The following is an 8,349-nucleotide window of genomic DNA, read 5'->3' as shown; positions in this document are numbered from 1 at the left end:
TGGTTTACCCCTGCTGCCACCCTCTGGTTCAGCACTCACCACTGCTACCCTCTGGTTCATCACTGCCACCCTCTGGTTCATTACTGCCACCCTCTGGTTAGCCACTGCCACCCTCAGGATCATCACTGCCACCCTCTGGTTCATCACTGCCACCCTCTGGTTCACCAGTGCCACCCTCTGGATCCTCACTGCCCCCTCTGGTTCATCACTGCCACCCTCTGGTTCATCACAGCACCCTCTGGTTCACCAGTGCCACCCTATGGTTTGCCACTGCCACCCTCTGGATCATCACTGTCCCCCTCTGGGTCATCACTGCCACCCTCTGGTTCATCACAGCACCCTCTGGTTCACCACTGACACCCTCTGGTTCACCCCTGCCACCATCAGGTTCAGCACTCACCACTGCCACCCTCTGGTTCATCATAGCACCCTCTAGTTCACCCCTGCTGCCACCCTCTGGTTCAGCACTCACCACTGCCACCCTCTGGTTCATCACTGCCACCCTCTGGTTCATTACTGCCACCCTCAGGATCATCACTACCACCCTCTGGTTCATCACTGCCACCATCTGGTTTGCCACTGCCACCCTCTGGATCATCACTGTCCCCCTCTGGTTCATCACTGCCACCCTCTGGTTCATCACAGCACTCTCTGGTTCACCAGTGCCACCCTCTGGTTTGCCACTGCCACCCTCTGGATCATCACTGTCCCCCTCTGGTTCACACAGCACCCTCTGGTTCATCACAGCACCCTCTGATTCACCACTGACACCCTCTGGTTCACCCCTGCCACCCCCAGGTTCAGCACTCACCACTGCCACCCTCTGGTTCATCACAGCACCCTCTGGTTCATCCCTGCTGCCACCCTCTGGTTCAGCACTATCCACTGCCACCCTCTGGTTCATCACAGCACCCTCTGGTTCACCACTGTCACCCTCTGGTTCACCACTACCACCCTCTTGTTCACCACTGTAGATTCTGGTGGGGAAAGCACACCTTCCCAGCCTCAACTGAGATGAATTAATTTGGGACTGGTTAATGTGTCACTGAATTTGAGCTTCAAGTCTGGCACCTGCTTCCTTAGCTGTAAGTGCTTCCTGTTGCAGTTAAATTTTTTTTACAGGAGCATTGTGCCATACTTGTAACTATTCTCTGACCCTGCTTTGAGGGTCAGAGCAGGGTCAGAGAATAGTTGCAAGTAGGCAACTGAACTCTGGGGGGCCCCTCAGGAAGCACTACATGGAATGGTTACAAATTAGCTTGAACTTTTGCACCTGCTAAGTGCTTTCAGTTTTCCTAAATTCGTTTTTCTGCCATTTCGCGAGATTCGCGGGGCGCGAATTCGTGCGAAATCGAACTTGCAATCTGCAAATACGTGCGAATTTGCGGATTTTTTTTTTGCGTGTTTGTGCGTTTTTTTGCTTATTCGCGGACCGCTTGCAGCGCACCGACCCCGAGGTTGCCCATGCGGTCGTGTATGGGCGCGGCTATCTTGTTTGCGTGACGTGTTTCCGTTTCTGGCCGCTAGTTTCATGCTCGCGTCGTATGCGGCGCGCGATTATGTGTTCGCGGGTGTTTTCGCATGCTCGCAAGGGAAATATCGCGCAAACTTACCCACGCGGTCCTCAATGGGCGCGGCCATCTTGTTTTTCATTCATTGCTATGGTTCTGTGCATGCTTTCTAATCCTCCTTTCATCTGTGCAATCATTTGTTTCTTTGGACTTTTTTTATCTTTTCTACTCTATATCTATCCCTCTTTTTTTCTAGATCTATATTTTGTGGTTTTTTCAACTTTTCGTTACTTTTAAAGCTACTTAAAAAAAAATTACTTTACTTTCTCCCTATTCTTTCCTTTTTTTTTTCTTCCTGCTGTACAGGACCATGGCAAAAGGAGCCAGGAAGGAGAAGGGGAAGGGTCCCGCACCCCGTACCCGGCTCCCATGCGGGTGATTGCGGGGGGAGAACGTCACAGTCCGGGAGACCTTTAGCGTGGAGGAGGTGGCCGCACTGGTTTTTTATGTCCAGCGCCGCCTCCCCAAGACCATCGCGGCAGGCGGCAGGATCGCTGGCGGGTACGGGCTCCGGGAGCGTTGGAAGCGGTGGGAGAAGGTGAGCCGGGCCATGTACCAACACTCTCGGGTCCGGCGCACCTACAACCAGGCCACGCACCGGTGGTCTGACCTCCTGGACCGTGAACGCGACCTGCTCGACCTGCTAGGCGTCGAGATCCCCGGGCTTGGTGAGTAGTAGTAGCTATTTAATCACTACTCTGTTATCTCCTGCTCTATGTGTTATCATATTGCAAACATGTTTTTGTTTCCGAAGAGCAATAATGCTGCCGATTACATTGTAGGTAAATTATGTTTCAAAATGTTCTGTGATTGCATTTCAGGTGCACTGCTCTCCTGCTCAGTGGCGGTGCTACTATGCTTATTTGTTTTCGATTTTTTGTGTTCATTTCATTGGCCTGAGTAATTATGTAGGAGTGTACTTTACAGAACTGCGTAATGCTAGACACCATGGGGCAGATTTACAATTACTGGCGCATCCCTACTAATTACTATAGCAGGGATATGCCAGTAATTGTGCGCCACGCCTCCACCACCCATGGTGCGCCGCATTTACAATGCGGCACTCCATGGGGCAAAAACGACACAGAAGCGTCACGCATCTGTGCCCTAAAGTCAGCGCATTGCTGGAGTTGCGTCGCAAACACGACCCAGCTCCAGCAATGCTCCTGGGTGCCCTATCTCCCCTATGCTGCGTCAAGCCGTACGTCTGCTTCAAGCAGCCGCAGGGTTTAGAGTGACGTAGCATTGGCCTAAAAGTGACTGAGTGAAATCTTGTAGATTTCACTCAGCCACTTTTAGGATGTGTTCCTGCGCAGGAACGCCCTCCCTTGCTCCGGAACACCCCCTGATGGCGCAGGGCTTTACAACATGATGCATCTCCCATATGCATCACGTTGTTAATATACCCGCACCATGGCGCCTCTTTTGCGCTGCCGCTGCGTCACAAAAGTCACGCAACGACGGAGCAAAAGATCCGCAAGGGACTTATAAATCTGCCCCTAGAGACTCAAGTCCAGTCCTTCCTTTGTACACCTGCCACTAATAAGAGTGGTGGTGGATTGATAGTTTGAGTATTTTAATGACTGGTTATGTAGTAGGACACTTACTTTTTAGTGTTCTCACTGGTCTGCAATCACAATGGACTTTGTCTGTCACTTCGCGTGCTGCGGAGTGCTGCCTGCCAGTCCTAGTCGAACCATTTTGTAGTTGGTTTAGTGAATTATATAACTTTCCAAGTCGACGGTCCGCGAATCCAGCAATACTAATATCCTAGTAGACCACACCAGATAGGTCAATAAATGTAGTGCAATTGTTGTCTATTTGCTATTTCCCCGAAATAATTTGATATTGTTCTTTTGAAATGTTTGATTTGGTTGACAACAATCATCCATGTTTGGCTCTTTCTTTCATGTTGTACATCAGCTCACCCCAGGGGCAAGAGGACAGAGGAGGAGGAGGTAGCGGCGGCGGCGGACGAGGACCAGGAAGGCCAGGATTGGTCCGGCGAGGGCTCCTCTGCTGGCCCCAGTAAGTTTTCATGTTAATATTAATAATTATACTTCTCTACCTTTTAGAATACCTATTTTTTACTAACGTTCCTCATTTGATTTTTCATACATCGTCTTTGATCTTCTTGTAGACTGTTTCTAAATTCTTATCCTGCCTCTACTATGACTCCCTGTGGTACTACTAGGTTATTATTATTAGTCTAACTGTGTAGCTAACTAAGCTTGCACAGTTGGCAAAAGGTGTTAAACGAAACTCCCATTCTATTCATCAATAGCTCTATGCACTGACTGCAGTCCTCTGGGTTGTCCATTATGTCTTTTGAAGTCTTCTAAATGTTTATGCTTTGACAATTCCCAACAAGAAACTGTCAATGACCACCAAGAAAGAATTAGATACCAGTTTACTTTTTGATTGGATAGGAGGACAATCCATACTACTATTGTTGCAGGGACAATTCTGCACAAACAGAACTATGGACACTAAATAGTGCATTGTTTATCAATTATTATAGGCGCAGTTAGACTTTCCACATACCTCAGTCATAACAGAATTTGAACCCCCCATCTCCTTACTGACTAGCTAGTGTGACAGAGTCATTTAGCTCCCTAATTCATCGATGATTGATCCCCAATGATGATTATCCAACCCAGGACATAAGACAACGGAGTCAGAGTCCAGAACTGTCAAAGCCACGGACTCATGCTTGCAAATTGCAAACCCTTTCGCTCACTCACTCATGACTAAAACCCACAGAGTCTATGTAAGTTTTAAAGCTTTATTAAAAGTAAAAACATTTATTAAAATCAAGTTCATCATACAACATAAACGGTGGATTGAAAATGGAAAAGTGCTTAGTGATGTCACACATTAATTGTGGGCGAGCCCTCGCCTGGTTGGAACTTCAAATCTTCTTTGTGGTGCTGAATCGTTGCTGACTCCGTCCTAGTGATGATGATCTGATATTGCTCTTGTTCTTAGAAGGGAAGCTTCTGTCTCTTATGAGAAAAACGGTGCTCGTTAAAAAGCAAGCATTCATCAGTTGTGCCAAAAACTGTAGGAAGACAAGCAACACCCTTCCCTGAAAAAAAGTGCAATTTTTAGTTTTGACTAGACAGTCACAAATAATTACATTTGTTTGTGTAGTCGTAGTGACATTTTTTCATTCCTAGACAAAATACTAGGGAGTGGTGTATATGACATCTAAGAATCTGAAATGTATTTTCTAGGCGGAACATCGGCACAACCATCCACCGGTGCCGGGGCCAGCGCGGAGGTGGGCACTCCTGGGGTGGAGGTGGTGCAACAGCCAGCGGAAGCTGCTGTGGGAGATGCCACGGTAGTGGCGGACAGTGGTAAGCTATAATATTCCTTACTTATTGAGATAGCAGACTGCAGAGTGTGCTTTCTGCACGGGTGTATATGTTGTACAGTACAAGTATACTATACTGTTAAGAAGACTTACAAATTTAGAACTACGTTTTTATTAACCAGGTAGTAGCCTCCTCTAAATTGACTTCAACTCAGCTGTGAAAGTTTTTTCGAGAATCCAAGTCAGATCAGAGATGAATTTAATGGATGGGATGAAGGAAAAGGGAAAGAAGGGTGTAAGTAAGTGTGGAAGGACGAGCAAGTTAAAATTGTTAACCCGTGAGAAAAAGTAAGGTTTGTCCACTTGAGACATTAAGAAGAATGATTGACATTTACTTTGAATGGATGGATGCCTGGATCATGGTACTATCTGACTCATAGATAGCATATGTGTATGTAGAGAGAGTAGACAGTCACTGGATGAACTAAGTGTTACTTTGAAGAGCATGTAACACCGCACCCGCACGTCCGTTCCAGTGTAGGAAAGGCAAGGAAAAGAAGTTGTAATTTTTCCGAATACTACCATGAATAGTAGCAGTACTTTGTATTGCAAGCACAGCATATATCCAGCGATTACGGGGGCCACTCACTACCTCTGTTAATTATTTTAGTACAACTCTGTCATTCATTTGTGGCCTATCAGTGTTCACTCAATAAAAAACAAAGCACCTAAAGTCATCCCATATGTAATCAAATACATATCCTATGAAGGGAAAGATAATCATATTATTTATCTTCTTCATTTTCCTTTTCTAGTAGTCATTGGCACTGTAGGGTGAAAGTTAAATTAATTAAGCAGTAGCCCTTGTAACAGAGTATTCTCAGTGCCATCCGTAATAGAAAGTAAGAGCTTCACCACCTGCATGTACTGGACTGGTACAGTAACACAAGCCCGTGTCATCATGGCGGGCGTCTGTTTTTCTCGGGTGCAAGTTGACTGCGCTGGCATTATGCCGGCGTCCTGAAGTTTACGTACCAATTTCGCTAAACAAGAGAGAAGAAGAAGAATAAGACTGGTGTACTGTCATAGTCGCCTCTAATGTAGTGAGTCCCTAGTGCTCATAGAATTGATTCCTGAAACTCCCACTATTGTTAGAGCAAGGCTGAAGAAGTGGGAGGTTAGATAGATACAGGCCACAAATGTTATGTACTGTGCTTGCAAGTTTAATTTAATTTAATTTAATTGTGGGTTTATATAGCGCTAGAATCAACTCCCGGAGGAGTATCTCCGCGCTTCGACCGCTGGGGAACCCGTCCTGGCTCACCCTGAGAGATGGTCCCTAATGGGTATCTCTAAGGTGCGACCAAGCATCTCCGGCGGTCTGGGGGGCCGTTGTGAAGATGAGGCAAGCTAAGGCCCAGAGTTGCCGAGTGTGGTCCCTGACTGGAGTAGGCACCGAAGCGAGAATTATCGAGCCCGCTGACCCTGGTCCACGACCCTGCCGCGTCGGGAATCGAACCCTGGTCCTGGGCCGTCCTCTGCTTACGGGTCTGCCGCCTCTAACCAGTGAGCCACACCACTCCAGTTGCTAGTTCTACTGTGACACAGCTTTCAGCTGAATTATTTTGTGTTAATCTTAAATAGCATTGGTTACAGACTATGTTTTTCTTTCTTCATATAGATGCTCCTTCCAAACTGTCACGGAAGGAGCTGGCTAGACGGGCCCGGCAACGGAAACTGGAGGCGACTGTCGCCGGATATCGGCGGCTGGTGGCCCAGGAGGAGGAGAAAACGCAGTCGCAGACCACCACAACATCCACAGGGACAGCTGCATCCTCCTCCGCGCTCCCTGGGTCAGCCAGTTAGCGCAGGCCTCCAGCGGTACGGAGCCATGGTACCGCAGCCACCCGCCACCACCAAGCAGCCAAGAAATCAGCTGCCCCCCACATCAGGTGCAAGGCACGCGTGCCCCGCCTAACACTCAGGGTGTCCTACCTTGAGCAGGAGCAAAAGAAACTGAGAATCCTGCTAAAGAACCTCCGCAAGGAGCATGACCACCTGGCCCAGAAAGTACGCCGCCGGCGGCATTAGAGAAGGAGAGACTGTCCCTTGCCCCTTTTTTAAAGACTTTAGGGGGGTGGGAATTGGGAGTTGGGTTTTTTGGACTTTGGGGACTTTTTATTTCACAGACATTCTTTGGGATTAGGGAGGGGGGGTGTGTCGGGTCTTGCGGGATAGTTTATTTTTGTTAGGGATATAGATAATTATTACTTTCAACTTAAACATAGCATATGTGTTTTTACTGCAGTTGAGGCTGGGGGGGGGGTTAACTGTAACTTTGTTTTCCGGAAACTTAAGTGGCTTCTTGATTCAAATTGTGTAAGTAATTGCCCAAATGTTTACAAAAGTGAGTGCCTCTCACAGAGTTAGTGAATCCAATTGTCCTAGGACTTTACTAGTACTACCGCCAGTCTCTCGTCTCTCATACTACTCCATTATACTTCCTCCCCCCAAACGCTTATCTTACCTGTCATTCGAGTTTGAAATTAGGGCTAGGCACAGTGCTGGCTGCATGGCAAATGGCGATTAAGGTTGGCAATCCTCGGCGGTTGAAATGGCATCATTGCGGTGGTACTAGTGGTGGTACACAGTGGCAGTTGCAGCATATGAAAAAAAAGAAATTGAAACCTTGATTGGCCTTAGCGGAGCATTAGAACGGTACAATAGATACTATAGCACATGACAGTACAGTAGAACAGTGCCAAAATGTAGCCTTACAAATGCTAAAGTATTGAAAGTACTATTTGCGTGGAATTTGACATTGGCTACTACTACAAGAAATAGTACTGAAGGTGAAGGACACAGCAGCGTAATCATTTGCCACATGTAGGAGGAGGATGTTCTTCATGATCAATCCATTTCATGGCGCCCATGAAAATCTGCTTTGATTTGCCAATAGTCATGTGTCTGTGTCAAGCTGAGTAAGAATATATATCCTTCGATTCCTCCACCAGCCTTGAAATGTAATTCATTTTCAGTTGCTATGAGCCTATGACCTTATCCTCCCCAGCAAGTGTGTGGAATTATTGCTGTCATTTACTCACACATCAATGAAAACCACACAGCCCGGGGGAAGAGGATTAGGGTTTGGAAATTGGATGGGAATGGAGTTTTTGGGGAAAGTTTTGTTGAGAGAGGAATAAAAACACAGCATGGACAAACAACAAATGAAGATAAACAAATCTTTGGATACGAAGATATCCATAAATATTTTAAGGGGCATAAGGGAAGTGCATGCACTTCTGCAGGCATGAAGTTGATTGCTAAATGGATGGTTAGGTCATGGGCGGATTTTGCGGATCCACGATTCGCGGATTTGCGTATTCACGGATCGTGGATCCGCAAAATTCGCGGATTTTGCGGATCGGCGGATTTGGGGCGGGGCTTCCATGCCAGGAT

Source organism: Lissotriton helveticus, chromosome 2_1 (assembly GCF_964261635.1).
Source record: "Lissotriton helveticus chromosome 2_1, aLisHel1.1, whole genome shotgun sequence".
Taxonomy (NCBI): domain Eukaryota; kingdom Metazoa; phylum Chordata; class Amphibia; order Caudata; family Salamandridae; genus Lissotriton; species Lissotriton helveticus.
Note: the sequence above shows the minus strand (reverse complement) of the source record.